General features: G+C 44.5%; 1 protein-coding gene across 2 annotated transcripts in view; it reads left to right on the forward strand.

Annotated features, from left to right (window-relative positions):
- The first annotated feature begins 17,217 nt into the window (after positions 1–17,217).
- Positions 17,218–24,638, forward strand: part of LOC140191643 (zinc transporter ZIP10-like) — a 48,285-nt gene continuing 40,864 nt past the window's right edge. For both annotated transcript variants that reach the window (XM_072249232.1, XM_072249233.1), the window contains exon 1: positions 17,218–17,282. The gene's annotated coding sequence lies outside the window, so the exon portion shown is untranslated. The remainder of the gene's footprint in view (positions 17,283–24,638) is intronic.

Consider the following 24,638-nt stretch of genomic DNA (forward strand, 5'->3'; position numbering starts at 1 on the left):
CGATCATTCCCTTAAAACCGTCGATAAATTTCAATACCTCCTTGTGTAACTGGAGGTATTAGTTGAGTAGTGACTCAGCAGCAGCCTCTCACTCAACGTCAGCAAGACCAAGAAGCAGATTATTGATTTCAAGAGGAGGAAATCAGAGGTCCATAAGCCAGTCCTCATTGGGGGAGAGGGTCAGCAACTTTAAATTCCTTGGTGTTGGCCAGAAAAAATGACAATCTACAAGTCAGTGAATTCAAATGAATCAAGGACAGTGGAAGCAGTCTTTGTTCTTGCCGCATGCTTGGGGATGGAGGCTGCCATTTTGTGAAGACACTCTGTTCTCCATTTTGTGAGCATGACATGCTGGGCTTGATCAATGTTTTAAAGAAGACACATTGATTCTTCAGGTCATCTGCTGGACTGGAGATCATTTCCAAATAAGAAGTTATTTGTGAGATGTTCTTTGGTTGGCTATAGCATGCAGGTTTGTGAATGTTGGGGTTGATGCCTGTCTGAGGTGATTCAAGCTCATTGCTGACTGAGAACAAAGAGCCATAAATTATTGACTGTCACTTGATGGGAAGAGGGCAATAAGTGGATGCTGGCTTGGAGCAGAGCCAATAACAAGGTGTTAAAGGACAGACACATGGCCTGTGGCCAATGACACAGGAATGCAATATTTGAATTGATAAGGAATGGATATAAAAGTGGATGCTTTGTGTGTGCTGGTAGCGGTAACTTCAAAGAATAACCATTGCAGATACAAGCGTAAGCAACCCTGTGTGAAACATGTGACCAGTGAACCGGGACAACGAGGAACGCCTGGCCAGCGTAAACTCCTTTGTCCGGGTAATACCTTTGCTATTCTTTGACTATTCGGGAGAGTCAGGGATACTTAGCGGGTGTGCACACAAGGTATTTAGTGTATGAATTAACGTACTTGTTAGTTTAAACAATAAAGGTACTTGTCAGTAAATACAGATCTCTCTGTGCCTCACTAAGCATCGTTATAAGTAGAAGTACAGTAATTTTTTTTTACAACAGTGTTATCATTTCAGAGGATCTGTCCTGGGTCCAGCATGTAAGTGCCAATACAAAGAAGGCACAGAAGCACCTCTACTTTTCTTAGAAGTTTGTAAAGATTTGGCATGTCATCTGAAACTTTGACAAACTTTTATAGATGTGTAGTGGAGAATATATTGACTGGTTGCACCACTGCCAAGTATGGAAACACCAATGCCCTTGTACGGAAAATCCTACAAAACGTAGTGGATACGGCCCAGTCCACCATGGGTAAAGCCCTCCCCACCAGCAGCATCCATCTTCAAGGGCCCTGACCATCCAGGCTATGCTCTCTTCTCACTGCTACCATCAGGAAGAAGATTCAGGAGCCTCAGGACCTACACCACTAGATTCAGGACAGTTATTACTCCTCAAACATTAGGTTTTTGAACCAAAGGGGATAATTGCATTCGTCCCATTAGTGAACTGTTCCGACAATCTATGGACTCACTTTCAAGGACTCTTCATCTCATGTTCTCAATATTTATTGCTTATTCATTTATTTTATTCTTTCCTTTTGTATTTGCACAGTTTGTTTTTTTTTGGAAAATTGGTTTTTGGTCATCCTGCTGGGTACAGTCTTTCACTGATTCTGTTGTGTTTCTTGTATTTATTGTAATTGCCCATAAGAAAATGTATCTCAAGGTTGAATATGTACTTTAATAATAACTTTACTTTGAATTTTGGATCCTAGATTTCCTCACTTGCAGGCCTCCACTCAGTTCAGTTTGGCAACATCATCTCCAAGATCTCTATGAGCACAGGTGCACAACAAGGCTGTGTGCTTAGCCCCCTGCTCTACTTCCTTTACACTTAGGACTGTGTGGCCAAGCACAGCTCCAATGTCATATTCAAGTTTGCCGATGACACCACTGTCATAGGCTGAATCAGAGGTGGTGATGAATCAGCATATCGAAGGAAGATTGAAAATCTGGCTGAGTGGTGCCACAACAACACCCTCTTACTCAATGTCAGCAAGACCAAGGAGCTGATTATTGACATCAGGAGAAGGAAACCAGAGGTCTATGAGCCAGTCCTTATTGGGAGATCAGAAGTGCAAAGGGCCTCTGTCTTGACTGTTCAGTTCAAGGGGAAATAGGCCGAGGATTAAGTGAAGCTCATAAGAAATAGGACAATTTTTTTTTTCATTTTATTTGTTCCTTCAGGGATGTTCTACATCTAGATCTATTTCCAGACTGCAATCACTGCATGAAGTAGGACAAATGACATGTCATTGCCACACAGTGGTAATACTCTGATATTGCAGGAGATCATCTCACTGTAAAGTTCAAATCTGCTAGTCTGTGGAAATTCAACTCTGTTGCTTAGTAGTTAACAAATACTGCAGGCACTAATTTTTTAAAATATTCATGGGTTACTGTTTGCATTCAGCAATAATGTCAGTTAATGGGATTGATTACACAGATAAATACTGTGTAATTTGTGAGGTACAATCGATTGCTTGTATATTGAATACACCTCACCATTTTTTTGACAAATACTGTTAATAAATGCTTCTTTTAAACCTCTTTAAATGTTTTGTGTGTGTGTGTGTGTTTGGTGGGGCAGAGAGAGAGTTTAAAAAACATGTGAAAATCTATTTCGTCGATTATAGATAAACAATAATGGACCCAGCACCGATCCCTGCGGCACATCACTAGTCACAAGCCTCCAGTCAGAGAGACAACCATTTACTACCACTCTGGCTTTCCCACAAAGCCAATGTCTAATCCAATCTACTACCTTATCCTGAATACCGAATGACTGAACCTCTTGACTAACCTCCCATGTGGGACTTTGTCAAAGGCCTTTTTAAAGGCCATCTAGACAAGATCCACTGTCTTTCCTTCATCATCTTTCCTGGTAGCCTCGCCAAAAAACTGTAAGATTAGTTGGACATAACCTACCACACACAAAAGCCATGTTAACTATCCCAAATCAGGATTTGTCTACCCATTGTATATCCAGTCCCTTATAATACCTTCCAATAACATACCCACTACTGCTGTCAGGCTCACCGGCCTATAATTTCCCGGTTTATTCTTAGACCCTTTCTTGAACAATGGAACATTAGCTATCCCATAATCCTCCGGCAGTTCACCCGTGGCCAAGAACATCTTAAGTACCTCTGCCAGGTCCCCTGCATCTCCGTCTTGACCCTTTCCTAGATTCCAAGGAAAACATTACCCTTGCATCTACCCTGTCGAGCCTCATATGAGTTTTATAAGTTTCAATGAGATTGCATCTCATCCCGCTAAACCCAAGGGACTGCAAATCTAGTTTGCTTAATTGTTCTTCGTACAACAAACCTGGCATCCCAGGAATCAAATAAATTCACAGACTATGGTAAAGATGGAAGCACAGCGGCAGAAGTAGGTGCGGGTTTATGGTTAATTACATTAGCATCTTAGTCTCATGGTAAGTAAGTGTTGGATGCTGTTCTTTAAGAAACAAAGTACATTTACAGGGTGCTCAGCACAATCTTCACTGACTTGATTTAGTGCAAATGATGTATTTCACTGTATGTTTCAAATTACATGTGACAAATAAAGGTAATCTTTATCTTCAAGCATTTTAGACTGAGGCTGCACTCAGCTAGTTGTGAATGAGGATAGATTAAACCCCAGGCATTCTCATTTCTTTCCTTTTCCATTGGGCAGAACATACAAAAGGCTGAAGGCATGTACTGTACCTCCAGGCACAAGTACATTTTCTATCCCATTGCTGTAAGACTATTGAATGGTCCTCTTCTACGATAACATGGACTCTTGACCTCACAACCTACCTTATTATGGTCTGCATCTTTTTGGCTGCCTGCACTGCACTTTCTCTGTAACTGTAACACTTTGTTCTGCATTCTCTTATTCTTTTCCTTTGAACTGCTTCAGTGCACTAATGCGGTGAAATGATCTGTATAGGTGACATGCAAATCAACATTTTCACTGTACCTCAGCACACGTGTCAACAATAAACCAGTTTACCAACTTTATTACCAAATGAGTGTGCAGTACTTCCCTTGTACAATCTTTCTCTCAGTCCAGTACTGGAGAGGCAGCCTGGACTTGTGTCTCCCCATCTTGGAAATGGGATTTAAACCCCTGACTTTCTGAAACTTTATTCATTTCAAATATATTTTTTCAAGGTTAATACTCACAATTATATACTGTAATCAAAACCACTTCCAGCACTTGAGGGAAATTCTGCCTGAATCCATGTGGGATTTATTTCGTTATTACAGGGCTTTGTGCCACGGATGTCTATACCCCAAGTAACTGCTGCTTATGATTAAGCTCATTCTGTATATCAGCTATTCAAATATGGCAGCACTAGCAGTGAGAGGAGGGCAAATTGGGAGGGGAGGGTTTTTATCTTGGTTCAGAACAATATTTTCCTATTTGGCAATGACTCAGATCTTGTTTACATTAGCCAGGAGAGAGATACCGGGGGTGGGGGCTGCATTTATACGAAGCCTTTCACCTCAGTTGGAGATGGAATGTACAGAACATGATAGACGGTTAGTACACAGCAATATCCTATAAACAGCACTGGGACTTGATCACACGATGAAGTGGCAGAGCAGACTTGATGGGCCAAATGGCCTAATTCTGCTCCTATATCTTAGTGCTTTATCGTATAATCTCCTAACTCGGTGGAGTGTGCTGCCCACAGAACCACGGCTTGATTCACTGATTGCCCTTCTCTAAACTTAATAAGTCCCTGGTGGCCCTCACCAATTTTTATAGATACACCATAGAAGGCATTGTATTTGGATGTGTCATGGCTTTGTACAGCAACTGCTCTGCCTGTGACTGCAAAAAACTGCAGAGTTGTGGACACAACTCAGCGCCAGCTTCCCCTTTATGGACTCTGTCTACACTTCCCACTGACTCAGCAAAGCAGCCAGCATCATCGAAGACCCCACCTGCCCCAGATATTCTCTCCTCTCCCCTCTTCCATTGGGCAGAAGAAGTAAAAGCCTGAAAGCATGAACCACCAGGCTCAAGGACAGCTTCAACCCAGTGTTATAAGACTATTCCCTATTAGCTAGTACAATAAGTGGGTAAATTGATGGAAAGTATTCTTAGAGATGGTATATATAATTATCTGGATAGGCAGGGTCTGATTAGGAACAGTCAACATGGATTTGTGCGTGGAAGGTCATGTTTGACAAATCTTATTGAATTTTTTGATGAGGTTACTAAGAAAGTTGACGAGGGTAAAATGGTGGATGTTGTCTCTATGGACTTCAGTAAGGCCTTTGACAAGGTTCCACACGGAAGGTTAGTTAGAAAGGTTCAATTGTTAGGCATTAATTATATTGGTTGAGGCAGGTTCTATGTTGTCATTTAAATTTAAATTGGATAGATATATGGACAGGAAAGGAATGGAGGGTTATGGGCTGAGTGCAGGTCGGTGGGACTAGGATAGGGTAAGAGTTCGGCACGGACTAGAAGGGCTGAGATGGCCTGTTTCCGTGCTGTAATTATTATATGGTTATAATAAGATGAACTCTTGGCCTCACAATCTCCCTCGTCGTGCTCTTGCACCTTATTGTCTGCCTACATTGCACTTTCTCTGTAACCGTGACATACTGCATTCTGTTGTTACTTTCCCCTTGTACTACCTCAATGTACTGATGTGGTAAAATGATCTGTGTAGATGGGATGCAAAACAAATTTTTTCACTGGACCTCGGTACTTGTGACAATAATAAACCAATTTACCATATTTAATGTGAGGGCAAGGAGGGCAACTGAACCCTTTCAACTTTACAGCACCCGACTGAAATTGGCTCTCTCTGCACGGGACTTGTTGGTGCTGCCACCTTCCTGAGCTGCACAGTTCAGCATCACACGTGGAGTTTCGTACCAAACCTCTGAGTCCTGATTGTGAAACTTTTTGGAACACTGATTAAATGTAGGCAGTCATTGTGCTTACATGTTGTTTTTGTATCTGTAACCTATGAGCCTCAATTACACATGGCTAATGTTTCAATGGAGTAAGCATGTGATACAATATATTAGGTTAAAGAATAACTCAACAAGAACTGAGCTGGTAAGCATGCTTTCCTCACCACCCATAAGAAAGGATTCAGCCACAATTCCTGCATTTTTCAACATTTACTCAGACAGTATTGAGAATGCCAATATTGGTCCTGTGTGAAGTGGCTGAGGCCAAAAGCATTGATATATTTAAGGGGAGGAGGGATAAATACTCAAAGGAGAATGGATGGGTGGGGATTGAGGAGGATCATGTGAAGCATAAACATTGGCACAAAAGGGCCCGTTTCTATACTGCACCTCCTATTTAGGTAAAAGACACTTGGACAAGAATATGAATAGGAAATGTTTAGAGCAAGGGTTCCCAACCTTTTTTATGCCATGGACCAATACCATTAAGCAAGGGGTCCATGGACCCCAGGTGGGTAACCCCTGGTTTAGAGGGATATGAGCCAAAGCAGGCAAATGGGACTAGCCTGGGTAAGAATCTTGGTCGGTATGGACCAGTTGGGCCGAAGGGCCTGCTTCTGTGTTCTATTGACTCTATGACTTGATGTAATTTGTCATAACAGGCAGACTGGTTGGTGATTGGTGATTAGGATGAGTTTGTGTCCTTCCTTGTTTGTCGCAAGATGTAATTGGATCTGCCTGCAGATTGAAACTTCAACATCAATCTGCTTTCACTAACATACACAAAGGGATCACTGAATAACTCCAGTGCCTTGTTGTTGCTCCCGGTAGATCCAATTGATGAGGCAAAGGACAAGGCAAGATGAGAAAAAAATTCAAATGACCACTTTAACGCAAAATATTTTGGTAAAGATGCACTGTGACAGTCTTTAAAGATTAATTACAATTGTCTTGAAGACTGAAGTGAGACATTTTTAGATACTAAGTATGCTACAGGTTCAACAGAGCAAAGGAAGGATGGGGGAGAGAGAGATTGACCTAAACACAAGAGATTCTGCAGATGCTGGAAATCTAGAGCAACACACAAAATGCTGGAGGAAAGTTCAAAGTAAATTTATTATCAAAGTATCTATACCATATACAACCTTGATTAATTTTCTTGTAGGTACCAATACAAAAATAAAGAAATACAGTGGAATCCATGAAAAATCACACATAACAAAGACTGACAAACATCCAATTACAAAAAAGGACAAATCGTGCAAATAGTTAAAAAAAAATAAAGAAATAATACTGAATGGATGCTGTCCTTGAGTGCGATGGTATTTACTTTCAGGCTTTTGTATCTTATGCCTGATGAAGGGGGGGGGGGTTTGGGTAGGTGGGGCCTTTGATTATTCTGGCTATTTTACTGAAGTAGCGGTATGTGCTTTGACACGTTTGTGTCAGAGCATACGGTATACAGTAATTGAATTTAGAACCAGTTTATTCAGGGGTGATCTCAAGAAGCACTTTTGACAAAGGATATTTTGAAGCTGGAGTTCTCCCCCACAGAAAGCTGTCTAGACTAAAGGTCATTTGGTGCTTCCTGATATGGTGGGTTTTGTTTAGTTATCTTATGGTGCTTAGGCAGGTAAATCTTGGGTCACAGATTAGCCAAGATCTGATTGAAAAGCAGATACATTAATACATTCAAGAGGGTGCATGGATGACCCTGAATGCTCACTTTGCTGCAGACACAGTCCAAGGTGACACTGGGACACACAGACCTGGAAGGTCTTGGCCTCAGTCGTGGCCCTTGCTCAGGTATAACCATAAAACATATAACAATTACAGCACGGAAACAGGCCATCACGGCCCTTCTAGTCCGTGCCGAAACAGGTACCTGGCCTGTTCTGAGCTAAGTAATTGAGGGTAGCTTTGCAGAAGAAACAGCCACACTGATCTGCTGCTCTCAGTGAGACATTCTTCAGTGAACCCAAGTGTTAAATAGAAATTACATAAAATATCAGGTCATCGTTGTGAGATCAACGACTAGGCATTGTCATGGAGGATAACCATCTTCATATCCCACTCATCCACTGGAGGACATTGATAACAACTGGATTACAATACAGATTTTAGACATCACCAGCACCAAGGTGATCATGAATACATCAGCTGTGATTATCCTTTTAGTCAAATATCCTACCACTTCTCTCACATGATGATTGGTTGCTTGCATGAAAAGTTGGACCTTGTGGTGATGCAACTGTAACCTGATCTTAGACCAAAGGACATAGGGACAAATTTAGGCCATTTGGCCCATTGAGTCTACTCTAGCTGATTTCTTTACCCCATTCTCCTGCCTTCTCCCTTTACCCTTAACCCCCTTACCAATCTAGAACCTATCAAACTCTGCTTTAAATCTACCCAATGTCTTGGCTCTCCATAGCCACTCTTATCTGGTAGGTCTCAATGAGATCCTTCTGAACCCCATCGAGTACAGGCCCTGAGACATCAAACGCTCCACATAGCTTAGCCTTTTATTCCCAGGATTATTCTTGTGAACCTCCTCTGCAGCCTCTCCAGTGACAGCACATCCTTTCCTCAGATACAGGGCCCAAAACTGTTCAGAATATTCCAAACACAGTCTGGCCAACACCTTATAAAGCAACACACATCAAAGTTGCTGGTGAACGCAGCAGGCCAGGCAGCATCTGTAGGAAGAAGTACAGTCGACGTTTCAGGCCGAGACCCTTCGTCAGGACTAACTGAAGGAAGAGTGAGTAAGGGATTTGAAAGTGGGAGGGGGAGGGGGAGATCCAAAATGATAGGAGAAGACAGGAGGGGGAGGGATAGAGCCAAGAGCTGGACAGGTGATAGGCAAAAGGGGATACGAGAGGATCATGGGACAGGAGGTCCGGGAAGAAAGACAAGGGGGGGGGGAACCAGAGGATGGGCAAGAGGTATATTCAGAAGGACAGAGGGAGAAAAAGGAGAGTGAGAGAAAGAATGTGTGCATAAAAATGAGTAATAGATGGGATACGAGGGGGAGGTGGGGCCTTAGCGGAAGTTAGAAAAGTCGATGTTCATGCCATCAGGTTGGAGGCTACCCAGACGGAATATAAGGTGTTGTTCCTCCAACCTGAGTGTGGCTTCATCTTTACAGTAGAGGAGGCCGTGGATGGACATGTCAGAATGGGAATGGGGTGTGGAATTAAAATGTGTGGCCACTGGGAGATCCTGCTTTCTCTGGCGGACAGAGCGTAGATGTTCAGAAAAGCGGTCTCCCAGTCTACGTCGGGTCTCGCCAATATATAAAAGGCCACATCGGGAGCACCGGACGCAGTATATCACCCCAGTTGACTCACAGGTGAAGAGTTGCCTCACCTGGAAGGACTGTTTGGGGCCCTGAATGGTGGTAAGGGAGGAAGTGTAAGAGCATGTGTAGCACTTGTTCCGCTTACACGGATAAAGCATTATAAAGCATTAGCATCCTTACTCTTATATTCTAGTCCTCTCAAAACTAATGCTAACAACTTCCCAAGACAAGAGAGGACAACAGTGAAAGGGAGGGGAAGAAACGTGTTTGATTTATCGATAAAGTGTAGTAATACGTGCTGGAAATACCCAGTAACTCAACCAATGTCTGACAGAAGCGTTTAATAGGCTCTTAAATAGGCAGAGAATGGAGGAATATGGACATTCTACAGAGGTTGTATTGAGAGCATCCTGAGCAGCTGCATCACTGCCTGGTTCGGAAATTGCACCATCTCGGATCGCAAGGCCCTGCAGCGGATAGTGAGGTCAGCCCAGAAGATCATCGGGGTCTCTCTTCCCGCCATCACAGACATTTACACCACACGCTGCATCCGCAAAGCAAACAGCATTATGAAGGACCCCACACATCCCTCATACAAACTCTTCTCCCTCCTGCCATCTGGCAAAAGGCACCGAAGTATTTGGGCTCTCACGACCAGACTGTGTAACAATTTCTTCCCCTAAGCCATCAGACTCCTCAATACCCAGAGCCTGTACTGACACCAACCTACTGCCCTCTACTGTGCCTGTTGTCTTGTTTATTATTTATTGTAATGCCTGCTCTGTTTTGTGCACTTTATGCAGTCCTGGGTAGGTCTGTAGTCTAGTGTAGTTTTTATGTTGTTTTTTACGTAGTTCAGTGTAGTTTCTGTATTGTTTCATGTAGCACCATGGTCCTGAAAAACATTGTCTCGTTTTTACTGTGTACTGTACCAGCAGTTATGGTCGAAATGACAATAAAAAGTTACTTGACTTATGTGGGCAGAAGAGATTAATTACTAGTTTAATCGGTTTGGCATAGCATTGTGGGCCAAAGGGCCTGTTCACGTACTGTACTGTTCCATGTCCTGGGTTCGAAAGGACTAATGACTTGAAGGATTAATCACACCAGTGCGACCAGTTAAGAATCAATATTTAATTCGCAGGAAAATAACACAATTAGTATATAACAACTACTTAGAACTTTTTGTATATACCTAACTATGTTGTTATACCTTGACCCAGTGCAATTCAGCTACCGCTGTAACAGTTCTACAGCAGACACCATCTCCCTGGCCCTACACTCATCTCTGGAGCATCTGAAGAGTAAAGACACCTATGTTAGACTATTGTTTATTGACTACAGTTCTGCCTTCAATACTATAATTCCAAACAAACTCATTACCAAGCTCTGGTCAACACCTCCCTCTGCAACTGGATCCTTCACTTCCTGTAGACTGCAAAATCAGTAAGTAGAGGCAACAACACCTTAACTTGGATTATTCTCAATGCTGGTGCTCCACAAGGTTGTGTCCTCAGCCCCCTCCTAGACTCCTTTACACTAAGGGATTACGTGGCCAGATTGTCCTCTAACTCCATCTACATGTTTGCAGATGATACCATCATATTGAGCTTCATTTCAAATAACTACGAGCTGGAGGAAGTAAAGGTAATAGAGAGCTTAGTGCCATGGTTTCATAACAGCAGCCTTTCCCTCAATGTCAGCAAAACAAAATAGCTGATCATTGACTTCAGGAAGGGGAAGCGGGGCACATTCTCCTGTCTAATCAACAGTGTGGAGGTTGAGAGCTTCAAGTTCTGAGGTGTGAAAATCCACCTATGTTGGTGCAGCCACATAGACATCATGGCCAAGAGGCTAAAGAAATTTAACATGCCCCTGTCGACCCTCACCAATATTTATCGATACACCATAGAAAGCATCCTGTCTGGATGCATCACAGCTTGGTACAGCAACTGCTCTGCCCGAGACTGCAAGACACAGCAGAGTATTGGGCACAGCTCAGCACATCACAGAAACCAGCCTCCCCTCCACGGACTCTGTCTACACTTCTCACTGCCTCAGCAAAGCAGCCAGAATAATCAAAGACTCTACCCACACCAGACCTTCTCTCTTCTGCCCTCTTTCATCAGGCAGATATCACCAGGCTCAAGGACTGGTTCTATCCAGTGTTATAAGACTATTGAATGGTTCCCTAGTACAATAAATTGGACTATTGACCTCACAATCTACATCATTATGATCTTGCATCTTATTGTTTACCCGCATTGTGCTTTCTCTGTAGCTGTGACACTGTTATTGCTTTACCTGATTTTATGTCAATACACTGTGTAATGATCTGATCTGTACAATCAGTATGAACGACCTTTTCACAATCTTTTTTGGTACACGTGACAATAATGAACCAATTCTAATTCCAATTATACAAACAATGGGTGTAAATCATCTCCCTGTAATCCATGTTAGGAAGATCAGAAAATGCTTCACTTAATGATACTGTACCTTCAAAATTGTTTCTTTGCAACAGAACAATTTATAGTTCATCAGTTGGTCTACAGTTGAATACTTACCACAAGGGCTGACAACAAATTATCTCCTGTTAGCCATCAGACATATCAGCATGTACATCTGCTCTATTGCTATTCAACTCCACAGATCACAATGGTACAACAGAGACCCTGCAAAAAAAACCCAGAAGAGTCCATTATAATTGGATCAACTGGATAACAGAACCACACCTGCCTGTTCAACCCAACTCATTGGTCACACGCTTACCTCTCAGTGAAAAGTTCGTGGGTTCAAATCCTCCTCCAGAGACTTGAATGCGAAACCCGGATAGCCATTCAGTACAAGGCCATGGGAATGCCACACTGTCGAGCAGAAGTGGACAGAAATACTGAGGGACAGCAGCACGTAGGAAGTGGGGCACATAATAGAAGGAATTAAGAAAATCTTGCATTTCCACTCAATGATGTATTACTCTAGTGCAGTGACTGTTCTAACACAGGAAACGCACAGCCAATTTGCACACAACAAGGCCCTGTGAACACCAATGGCCACATTAGTCTTTAGTGCAGACACAAGAGCCTAGGAATGCTAGAAATCTGAAGTAACACACAGAGGACACTGGAAAACTCAATGGGTCAGATAGCATCTCTGGAGGGAAATGCCATCAGTCAACATTCAGGTCAAAACCCTTCATCAGGACTGGAAGCAAAGAGGGGAGTTAGCCAGTCTAAAGAGGTGGAGGAAGTGGTCACTCAAGAGCTGGCAGGTGATAGGGGACTGAGGGGTGGATACTGACTTCAAAACACTGGGAAGAACCTATTTGCTCCTTTTTTCAAAGTACTGGGTGTGAGATGTTCTATGTCCATCTGAGAAAGTAGCTGTGTACAATGATTGTTGACAATCTGCAGTGCGCAGGAACAACGTAAGACCTTTTAACAAAATGATGATTGCGCCAGTGTCTCTCCAGAATCAACCAGGCATGCAAACATCCAAAGAAGAGAAGCAGGGAGACACTTACTATGTGGGGGAGTTGCCACCAATTAGGAAGTATCTATGGTTACAGTGGTAGGTGCCCAGAACGCTGCCAGGGGTAGTGCTGGAAGCAAATACGACGGTGGCATTTAAGAGGTTGTTATATCAATATATGAATAAACAGGGAATGGAGGGATGTGGGTCATGTGCAGACAGAAGAAATTTAGTTTAATTTGGCATGTGGTTGGCACGGATATCCAGGCCATGCCCTCTTCTTATTACGACCATCGGGGAGGAGGTACGGGAGCCTGAAGACCCACACTCGATTCAGGAACAGCTTCTTCTCCTCCCCATCAGATTTCTGAACAGTCCATGAACAATACCTCACTATTCCTTTTTATTTGTCATTTATAGTCATTTCATGTCTTTGCACCATATTGCTGCTGCATAACAACAAACCGTAGGCTGAAGGGCCTGTTCCTGTGTTATACAGCCCCACATACTGATCGAGAAAGGACAAAATGTGAGACACCTTTCTCCTCCCTCCCATTGGACAAAAGATACAAAAGCCCAAGAGATGTATCACCAAGCTCAAGGGAAGCTTCTACCCCACTGTTATCAGACTCTTGAACGGACCTCTTGTACAATAAGACAGACTTTTGACCTCACAATCTACCTTCTTATGGCCCTTGCACTGCACTTTGAATAGTCTGATAACAGTAGGATAGAAGCTGTCCTTGAGCCTGGTGGTACATGCTTTCAGGCTTTGGTACCTTCTGTCCAATGGGAGGGGGCTTCTATCCCATCACTATAAGACTATTAAATAGTCTCCTGTAATCTTATAACAGATAACCAAATGAAATTTATCCCTCTGACTGCATTACTCCTTCTCTTACCCCTCACCTGCTCTCATGACCTGCCCTTCACCCACAACCTCCTTCCTCTGGTTCCCCACCTCCTTCCTTTTATTCCATGGTTCCATCTTCTTCAAACCTTTGACTCTTCCACTAATCACCTCCAACTTCTCTCATCATTCCCATTTTTCCACCTGTCCCCCACCTACCTACCTTCCCCCCTCACCTAGATTCACCTATCACCTGCCAGCTTGTACTCCTCCCCCCATACTCCATCCTTTTATTTTGGGCTTCTGCCTCTTTTTTTCCAGTCCTCATGAATGGTCTCCATCCAAAACATTGACTGTTCATTTCCCTCCATAGGAATATGTGTTCCATTCCAACATCTGCACTCTTCCTTGTGTGCCTACATAGAAGTACATCATAGTCGGCATTTGCTTAAAGAATCTTCCTTTGATATTCCTTACCTTGGGAATTTCTGTTGTGTAGCAAGTTCGAAATCAGATTTGATATCATTGGCATATGCCATGAAATTTGTTATTTTGTGGCAGCAGTACATTACAATACATAATTATAAAAATATATAAATTACAATTATAGATTTTTAAATGTATTAAATAAAAAGTGAAAAAAGAGAAGAGAAAAAAGTAGTGATGTAGTATTCATGGGTCCATTGTCCATTCAGAAATCTGATGGCAGAGGGGAAGAAGCTGTTCCTGAAAAGTTGAATGGGTGTCTTCAGGCTCCTGTACCTCCTCTTTGATGGTAGCAAAGAGAAGAGGCCACGTCTTGAGTGGTGGGGGTTCTTAATGATTGATGCTGCCTTTTTTGAGGCACTACCTTTTGAAGGTGTCCTTGATGCTGGGTAGGCTAGTGCCCGTGATGGAGCTGGCAGAGTTTACAATTTTCTGCAGTTTTTCTGATCCTGTGCAGTAGCCCCTCCATACCAGACGATGATGCAACTAGTTAGAATGCTCTCCACTGTACATCTGTAGAGATTTGCTAGTGTCTTTGGTGACATGCCAAATCTCCTCAAACTCATAATGAAGTTTAGCCGCTGGTGTGCCTTCTTGTAATTGCGTCAGTATGTTGGGTCCAGGATAGATCTTTAGAGATGTTGACATCCAAGAACGTGAAACTGCTCACCCTTTCCACTGCTGATCGCTCACTGAGGACCTGTGTGTGTTTCCTCGACTTCCCCTTCCTGAAGTCACCATCTGAAATTCTACCAACAATAGTTGTATCTTTGGCAAATTTATAGGTGGCATTTGAGCTGTTCCCAGCCACACAATTGTGGGTGTAGAGAGAGTAGAGCGGTGGGCTAAGCACACATCCTTGAGGTGCACCAGTGTTGATTGTCAGTGAGGAGGAGATGTTACTTCCGATCCACACAGACTGTGATCTCCTGGTGAGGAAGTCAAGGATCCAGTTGCAGAGGGAAGTACAGAGGCCCAGGTTTTGGATCTTGTTGATTAGTACTGAGGGTATGATTGTGTTGAACACTGAGCTATAATCAATAAACAGCAGGCTGACATAGTCTATTGTCCAGGTGATCGAAGGCTAAGTGGCGAGCCAGTGAGATTGTATCCACTGTAGACCTATTGTGGCAATGGGCAAATTACAGTGGGTCCAGGTCCTTGTTTAGACAGGATTTCAGTCTAGCCGTAACTAACATCTCAGAGCACTTCATCACAATAGATGTGAATGAAACTGGGCGATAATCATTCAGGTCACCCTGCTCTCCTTGGCACCGGTATGATTGTTGCCCTTTTGAAGCAGGTGACAGACTCTGACTGCAGCAGTGAGAGAACACTTCAAACAGTTTGCTGGCACAGGTTTTCAGAGCTCCACCAGATACACCCTCAGGACCTGATACCTTGTGAGGCTTCACCTTCTTGGAAGATGTTCTGATGTTGGATTCTTGAGACAGAGACCACAGGGTCACTGGATGCTGCAGGGATTCTCACATGATAAAAAATGCTGGTGAACGCAGCAGGCCAGGCAGCATCTATAGGAAGAGGTACAGTCGACGTTTCGGGGTCTCGGCCCGAAACATCGACTGTACCTCTTCCTATAGATGCTGCCTGGCCTGCTGCGTTCACCAGCATTTTTTATGTCTGTTGCTTGAAATTCCAGCATCTGCAGATTTCCTGGTGTTTGGGATTCTCAGAGGTGTAGTTTTATTCTCCCTTTCAAAGTTTGCATAAAAGGAATTGAGCTGATCTGTGACTGAACTTTCACAGCAATTCATGATGTTAGGCTTTGCTTTGTAGGAAGTAATGATCTGCAAACCCTGCCTGAGCTGACGTGCACCTGATTCTGTCTCTAACCTCAATCGGAATTGTTTTATTGCTCTTAAAATAGCCTTCCATAGGTCGTACCTGGACATTGTATAGTTCTAGATCATTGGTCTTGAATGCCACAGATCTAGCCCTCAGCAGCCTATGAATCTGCTGATTCATCCACAGCTTTTGCTTTGGGTATGTCCAGTATGTTCTCAAAGGCACACACTCATCCACACAGGTCTCGATGAAGTCGGTGACAACTGTGTCATATTCATTCAGACTCAAAGATGAATCCCCGAACACTGTCCAGTCCGTCCACTCAAAGCAGTCCTGTAAGTGCTCCTTGGTCTCCCTTCACCATACCTTCTTAGTCCTCCCGACTGGTGCTGCAGTCCCTAGGAGTGAACACTACCAAGTCCTAGTCTAACCATGTAGGTGTCACAACTAAGAAAGCTCACCAATGCCTCTGCTTCCTCGGAAGATTGGAGAAACTTAGCATGTCCCTGTTGACCCCTCCCAATTCTTACCAATCCACCACAGAAAGTATCCAATCTGGATGCACCACTGCTTGGTACGCAACCGCTCTACCTGTGATGGCAAGAAACCACAAAGGATTGTGGACACAGCTCAGTACATCAGGGGAACCAGCATCCCCTCCATGGACTCTGCCACACCCACCCAGACATTTTCTCTTCTTCCCCCTCCCATCGGGCAGAAGATACAAAAGCCTGAATGCAGGTACCACCAGGCTCAAGGACAGTGTCTACCCCGCTGTCATAAGGCTATTAAGTCGTTTCCTATACCATCAGCAGGACTCTTGACCTCACAATCTACCTTTTATGTTGTTGCACCTTATTGTCAACCTGCACGGCACTTTCTCTCATACAGACCAGATCAATGCACTGTGATCTATGTTTCATGATGTTATCTGTATGAACAGTGTGCAAGACAAGCTTTACACTGTATCAATAAACCCGGTTCAATGTAGCCAGCGTTGGAACTGAGTTTTTTATCGTCACAATACAGTTGTGTTGTGGGGAGGGGGTGCAGTACACTTCCCGCTGCAGCTCCCAGAACGGCATCGTGGCGGTGCCATAAGGTACAAAGTACAATACCAAGCACTTTCCTGCCTTGACCATCTCCTGTTGCAGTAATACTGCAACCACCGCCAAGAAATCAGCGACTCCCTTTATTCCTCAGCTTGAAGGACTGCGGCTGAAGGAGAGGAGCAGCACTTTGTTCCATCGTGGGCGTTTGCACTTTTTTTTAACGAGAGCGCTCCGGGGTTGGGGGAGTGGAAACCGCCGCCTTCCAGGAGTGATTGGTGACCTCACCTCTCAGACTCGAGTCGTTTTGGAAGCCGCTGGAGATTCCGGGTCGTGGGTAACCGGAAAAAGCCGTAGGTAAAACCACTTTTGCAATAGTTTAACAACTCCCTGTACTCTCCGGTCCTGTCCAGTTGTTTCCCCCTAAATCTAAAGTGTAAGATGCTGCCTTAGAAGGCAGCGGGTGGGAATGTTAAAGTTACAGGCAAAGTCGATGATTCATGTGATGTAATTGTGAGAATCCCCTCTGCTGGGGTGTCCCCTTGCTTTCGGCAGTGGGGACCGCAAAACTCCCGGGGCACACGGCTGAGGAGCTGGGAGGGTGGATCCAGCTGCTTTTCGGAAAACCGGCTTCTTGTCCGAGGGGGCCGACCCCAACTGCGTTAACAACGAAGATCTTTAGTTCTGGCGGTGGGGCGGGGGGGGGGGGATATTTTCCAGGGGTTCTCGGCGCCTCTGTGCAACCTGTTGCAGTCGGGAGCCGCAGCATTCAGTATTAACACCGAGGGATATCTGCGATCGTGTATAAAACCGCTGGGAAGAGCAAACCTTGTAAAGAGGCAGCTCGTCTAAATGTGTGGCATTCCTTCATTCCTAACCTGCTGAAGTTTTGAACAGAAAAGCGCAGGATCAGGCCCTTCGGCCCACCATGTCCGTACTGAACTCATTAAACTATTAAGTAAATGCCTCGCCTGCACAATCTCCATCTCCCTCCATTCCCTGCACATCCACGTGCCTCTTAAAAACCTATGTCCCATCTGCCCCCACCATCACCCTGGCAGCACATTCCAGACATCCATCACTCTCAGTATTAAAAAAACTTGCCCCATACATCTCCTTTGAATTTACCCCCTCTCACTTTAAATGCATGTCCTCTGTTGTTAGATATTTCCACCCTGGGGAAATAGATACCGGATGTCTGTTCTACCTGTGCCTCTTGTAATCTTACAAACCTCTATCAGCTCTGCTTTCAGCCTCCTCTGCTCCAGAGAAAACAACCCAATTTTGTCCACCCTCTCCATACAGCACAAAGACAGGCCCTTCAGCCCAACTCATCCATGCTGACTGCATTGCCCTGTGGGCTAGTCCCACCTACCCTCGTTTGGCAAATAGCCCTCTGAGTCTCTTCTTTCCATGTACTTATCCAGGTAGCTTTTAAATGTCGCCAGTATGCCTGCCTCAATCACTATTTCTGGCGGCTCATTCCAAATCCGCACCACCCTCTGTGTGAAGAAGCTGCCCCTGATGTCCCTATTAAATCTCACACCCCCGATCTCAAATCTATACCGTCTTGTTTTTATCACCATGCTTCCTGGGGAAAAGACTATGTGTTTACACCCTCCCTATGCCCCTCATGATCCTCTATCAGGTCATTATTTATTGATCGATTGATTGCAATGCAGCACAGAACAGGCCCTCCTGACCCTCGAGCCGCACTGCCCAGCAATCCCCCGATTTAACACTAGCCTAATCACAGGACAATTAATCTATCAACCTGTCTTTGGAATGTGGGAGGAAACCAGAGCACCTGGAGGAAACCCATGTGGCCATGGGGAGAACGTACACATTTTCTTGCAGGCAGCAGCAGGAATTGAACCCAGGTCACTGGTACTGTAAGCATTGTGCTAACTGCCCAATCCGCATCACTTTATATAGTTTCATCAAATCTCTCCCCAGGCTTCTCTAAAGAAGATATCCACAGTCTCTCCAATCTGTAACTGATTCGAGGGACCATTCCCATCAATCTTTTCAAGACCCTCTCTAACTCCTTCACATTCATCCTATAATGCACTAACCTGCATGTTCATAAAACACTCGTCCAAAGACCCACTATGTCCTCTAAATTACAAGGATGAATATAAAGTACACCTTAACTCTGTTACAGAGCTGAGCTGTGTGACTAAATCTGAATCAGAAACAGATTTATTATCACTGGCATAGATGATGTGAAATTTGTCGTTTTGAGGCAGCAGAACAGTGCAAAGAAGTAAAATTGCTCTAAATTACAAAATAAATAGTGCAAAAAAAGCAAGGTGATGTTCTGGGTTCGTGGACTGTTCAGAAATCTGATGGTGGAGGGTCCTGAATTGTTGAGTGTGGGTCTTCAGGCTCCTGTACCTCCTCCCCAATTGTAGTAACGAGAAGAGGGATGTTCTGGATCGTGAGGGTCCTTAGTGATAGATGTCGCCTTCTTGGGGCACTACCTCTTGCAGTTGTCCCCAATAATGGGAAAGACTATGCCTGTGATGGATCTGGCTGAGTTTACAACCCTTTGCAACCTTTTGTGATCCTCGGCATTGGAGCCTTCACACCAGTCAGAATGGTCTCCACTGAACATCTCCAAAAATTTGTAAGACTCTTTGATGACACAGCAAATCTCCCAATGAAGCAGAGCTGTTGGCATACCTTATATGTGACTGTGTCAAGGTCTATGTCTATGTCTATAATGAGTGACCTAATCTCTCCTTTGGGTAATGGCAGCACATACGCTGTTACCTGCCCAGTGAGTTTTCAGAAGTGCCAGATTTGTGATGCTACTGGATTGCAGCACTGCCACTGCTGAGATTTGAGCAGGGAGCTGAGGATCACTTGGGCAGCGAGACAGGAGCACCCCTGTATTTGGAGTCCTTTGTTCCAAGTCAAGGTCTGACTGCTCCCCAAAAAGGCAGGATAATTTTTCCAAGGGGAGATGCGTCACTGGGGGTTCTCGCTGGACAGTTGTTCAAAGAGGAGTAACAGCGCCCAGCAACAAGCCGTGGTGATCTGATTTTCAGGCAGCAGAAGCAGATTCATCAGGGGCTCTTGGACACACTGAAGGGGGAAAATCTGGCAGGGTTGTGGAGAGAGAGCTGGGAGATTGCGGCTAATGGGAGGGCTCAACAGACCTCATAGAACTTTATAAAATCATGAGGGGTATGGATATGGTGGCAGTCTTTTTTTTACCTCCAGGGCTGGGGAGTCTAAAACTAGAGGGCACAGATACAAGAGGGGAGAGATTTAAAAGAGACCCAAGAGGTAACTTCTTTGCACAGAGGAAAGTGAGTACCTGGAAGTGGTCAAAGTAGGTACAGCTGCAATATTTAAGAAGCATTTGGATAGGTACATGAAGGGGATGGGCTTTCTGACTGGTGTGGAGGCTCCAATGCCGAGGATCACAAGAGACTACAGATGGTTGTAGTCTCAGACAGATCCATCACAGGCACAAACCTCCCCAACATCGAGGACATCAGCAAGAAACGCTGCCTCAAAAAGGCAGCATCTGTCATTAAAGACCCTCACCCCACCCCCCATGGCATGCCCTCTTCTCATTACTATCATCAGGGAAGAGGTACAGGAGCCTGAAAACACATTGAACTTTTCAGAAGCAGCTTCTTCCCCTCCACCATTGGATTCCTGAACGGTCCATGAACCCATGAACACGACCTTACTAGTCCTATTTACTTTTGTACTATTTTCTTATTTTTGTGATTTACAACAATTTTAATGTTTTGCACTGTACTGCTGCCGCAAAACAACTAATTTCTCAAACTCAGGAGATTCTGCAGATGCTGGAAATCCAAAGTAACACCCACAAAATGCCGGAGGAACTCAGCTGGTCAGGCAGCGTCTATGGAGAGGAGTAAACAGTCGACGTTTCAGGCCGAGACCCTTGATTGGACTTCATCAGGAACAAATTTCACGTGTCAGTGATAGTAAATCTGATTCTGATTCCGAAGCGATGCGTGAGCAGGGTCAAGCTGCCTCTGCTCAGTTTGCAGCAGATTTCACTCACTGCGACACACAAGCCAGTTGCAGAATGCCTACAAATTTCCTTGCTGGGTTGTGAAGGGATAGGTCTCCATGACAACCGTGACAAGCACTGCAGGCTAGTGACTCCCATTCTGATTCATACTTATCTAATGCGTTAACAACCAACCCAAGGATATGTTGAGGGCGGCCCACAAGTATCACCACACATTCCAGGGTCAACATAGCATACCCACAGTGTTCAGCAGAATGACATAAGCAGAGGTAACAACAGTATGACAGAACAAAACAAGACAACAACAGCAAAACAAACCCCTTTCCCACTCCCTCATGCACACACAAACAGGACAAAGATACTCTGTCCATTTCACATTTTCATCCAAATCATACAGAAGTCCGTGTGGAACACCTCCACCCAGAATAAGAGACATCTACCAGAACCCTCTGACTTCTATGGGCAAGCCAGTTTGGATCCAATCAGCCAAGTCACCAAGGCTCCCAGTTTTCCCAATGTCAATCCCATCCCAATATTCCGGATGAACCTACCACGTTTTGTTGAATGCCTGACTAAAATCTACTGCTCTACCTTTTTCAATCACTTTCAGCACCACCTTGAAGAACTCAATCAGATTAGTTGGTCATACCTGGGTAACCATGGGGAGGCATAACCTACATAGAGTGGTCATGTCAGATCAGCAGTAATAGTGTACAACTTCATGAGAGGAATCCAAGATGCTTTTCTAGATGGATATGTTGAGGAGCCAATTAGAGAAATGGCTGTTTTAGATCTGGCATTAAGTTTGAAAGTGATATTGTTCAATCTGAAACCAGGGTCTTAGGTTGAAGCTCCTACAGTCTTTTATATGTACGTAACAGGTAGGTTAGTTGTCTGTTGATTAGGTTAGGGTTAATGGAGTTTGTCAAGGGTTGCTGGGCGGTGCGGCTCGATGGGTCATAAGGGCCGACTCCGCGCTGAATCGCTAAATAAATAATGAATGATTTTTCCTGGGATGGAAAGGTCAGTACAATAGAGGGCAGATATTTAAGGTGAGAGAGGGAAAGTACAGCAGAGATGTGCGGGGCAGGTTTTAATTATACAAAGGGTGATGGGGGGTGTCTGAAATGCCAGGGGCGGTGCTGGAGGCTAATAGCATTGGAGCGTTTTAGGGACTCTCACACAGGACATGAATTTATAGAGAAGAGAGGGATGCAGTCAGTGCATGGGAAAGAGGGTTTAGACTAATTAGTTCAGCACAACATGGCGGGTTGAAGGTCCCATCCTGTGCTGTACTGTTCTAAGTTCTGTGCATCCATATCCCACTGAACACATCTCCACATGTGGGTAACAGAGCCTCTAGCAATTTCTCAAACAACCTCTACCTTGACTGAAGCTCCTCGCTCGCTGATGGTTTGCAGGTTTAAAACTGCAGTCTGAGCTGAGATGTTTTTGATGCACGTGGTGAGAAAGGACTGCAGTGTCAACATGCTCTTTATCTTTCTGGGGAGTTTACAACACTTTTGACAAAGCACTTTGTTCAGAGTTGACTTGGTGCAATTGCTTCCCTGCTGTAAACAATAGTCTTTTGCACAACACCAAAGGCTGTTTCTAATTACTGGCTGCAAACATCAAAGGTCAGTTATTGCAAGCAATCTTCTTACAGCTCTTAAAATGGTGACTGCACCTCGTTTGCATTGTACGTTTTGTTGCAAGGATGGCACAGTTGGCATATTGATGCAAATGAGAAAATGGCAAAGCTGCAAATCCTCAGCGCAAACCGCCTCACCGCATTGTGCAAAGAATCAAAAGCACTCAACCTCATAGACCCCATTAGGCCTGTATCCTTCTACACCTTGCCTATTTAAGTGTCTGTCTAAATGCACCTCAAACGCAGAAAGTGCATCTGATTTTAGTGAGGTAGACCGGCTGGTCAAGTGCTGTTGCAACAACAGCCTCACACACTGTGTCAGCAAGACCAAGGAGTTGTTTGTGGACTGGAAGGAGAGTTCGGGAGAACACACACCAGACCTCATTGAGGGATCAGTGGTGGGAAGCACGAGAAGCTTTAAGTTTTGGGATGTCAACACCTCAAGAGGATCAATCCTGAGCCCAATACTTTGATGCAATCATAAAGAAGGCACACCAGAAGCTCTACTTCGTTAGATAATGATACAGTTACAAGAAGGCCCAACAGTGGCTATATTTCATTAGGAGTTTGAGGAGATTTGGAATGTCACCAAAGACTCCAGCAAATTTTCACAGATGTGCGGTGGAGACCATTCTGACTGGTCGCACCACCACCTGGTATGGAGACTCCAATGCCGAGGATCACAAGAGACTGCAGATGGTTGTAAACTCAGCCAGATCCATCACAGGGACAACCCTCCCCAACACCAAGGACATCTGCAAGAGGCGGGACCTCAAGCAGGCGACATCCATCATTAAGGTCCCTCACCACCTGGGTCATGCCCTCTCCTCATGACTACCATCAGGGAGGAGGTACAGGAGCCTGAAGACCCACACTCAGTGTTTTAAGAACTGCTGCTTCCCCTCCACCATCAGATTTCTGAACAGTCCATGAACCCATACAGTACAGGACAGGACAACTGATAAGCGGCATAAACAGACATTTGATAGTCAGAACCTTTTACCCAAAAACAAGAGGCTGTGGGTTTAAGGTGAGAGGGGTCCCTGAGGGGTAAGTTTTCCACCCAGAGTGTGTCAGAATGAGAGTCAGGTTTATTATCACTGACATACAGTATGCTGTGACATTTGTTGTTTTGCGGCAGCAGTCGTACGGCTCAGAAACAGGCCTTACTGCTGCCCCTTTTTGTCCATCTCCACCAATCCCAATTGCCCCCATTAGGCCTGCATCTGGTTGTGTGCTCTACGAGTCTATGACTCAGACCCGCTGAGGATGAGGGAACATATCCAAGCCAGGACAGTGTGCTAATCCTCGGGTATGAAGGAAAGGAAGAGATCGGGGGGAACGACTTGAGGCAAAGTGTCACTGTGATCCTACTGAATAGGGGAGCAAGCTCGAGAGACTGAATGCCTGATCCTGCTTGTAAATTCCCCACATTAATTCAATCAGCTCCCTCAAAACAATCCTTGACTTTTCCTGTCATACAACTGTTAGTGGCAAGAGCAGAAAAATAGTGGGGGGGGGGGGGTCAGGTATAATCCTTCATACCCAAGGACTAGCACACTGTCCTGACTTGGATATGTTCCCTCATCCTCAGTGGGTCTGAGTTATAGACTCATAGAGCACACAACCAGGCCCTTTGGCCCTTTAATCTATGCCAAACTGGTAACCTGCCTAATCCCACCTACCTGCACCTGTGACATGGCCCTCCATACCCCTGTCCGTGCCTATCCAAACTTCTCTTAAATGTTGCAATTGAACCCATGTCTACCACATTTGCTGGCAGCTCGTTCCACACCCACACCACCCTCTGAGTGAAGAAGTTCCCCTTCAGATTCCTTTTAAGTATTTCACCTTTCACCATAAACCTATGTCCTTTAGTTCTAGTCCCACCCAACCTAAAGAGAAAAAGCCTGCATACATTGACCCTGTCTCTAGGTCTTGTACAGTAATTTTATATAGCTGTATAAGATCTCGTCTCTTTCTCCTGTGCTCCTTGGAATAAAGTCCTAACGAAGTCCACCTTTCCTGCTAAATCAAGTCC

The sequence above is a fragment of the Mobula birostris genome, chromosome X (genome assembly GCF_030028105.1).
Source record: "Mobula birostris isolate sMobBir1 chromosome X, sMobBir1.hap1, whole genome shotgun sequence".
NCBI lineage: Eukaryota > Metazoa > Chordata > Chondrichthyes > Myliobatiformes > Myliobatidae > Mobula > Mobula birostris.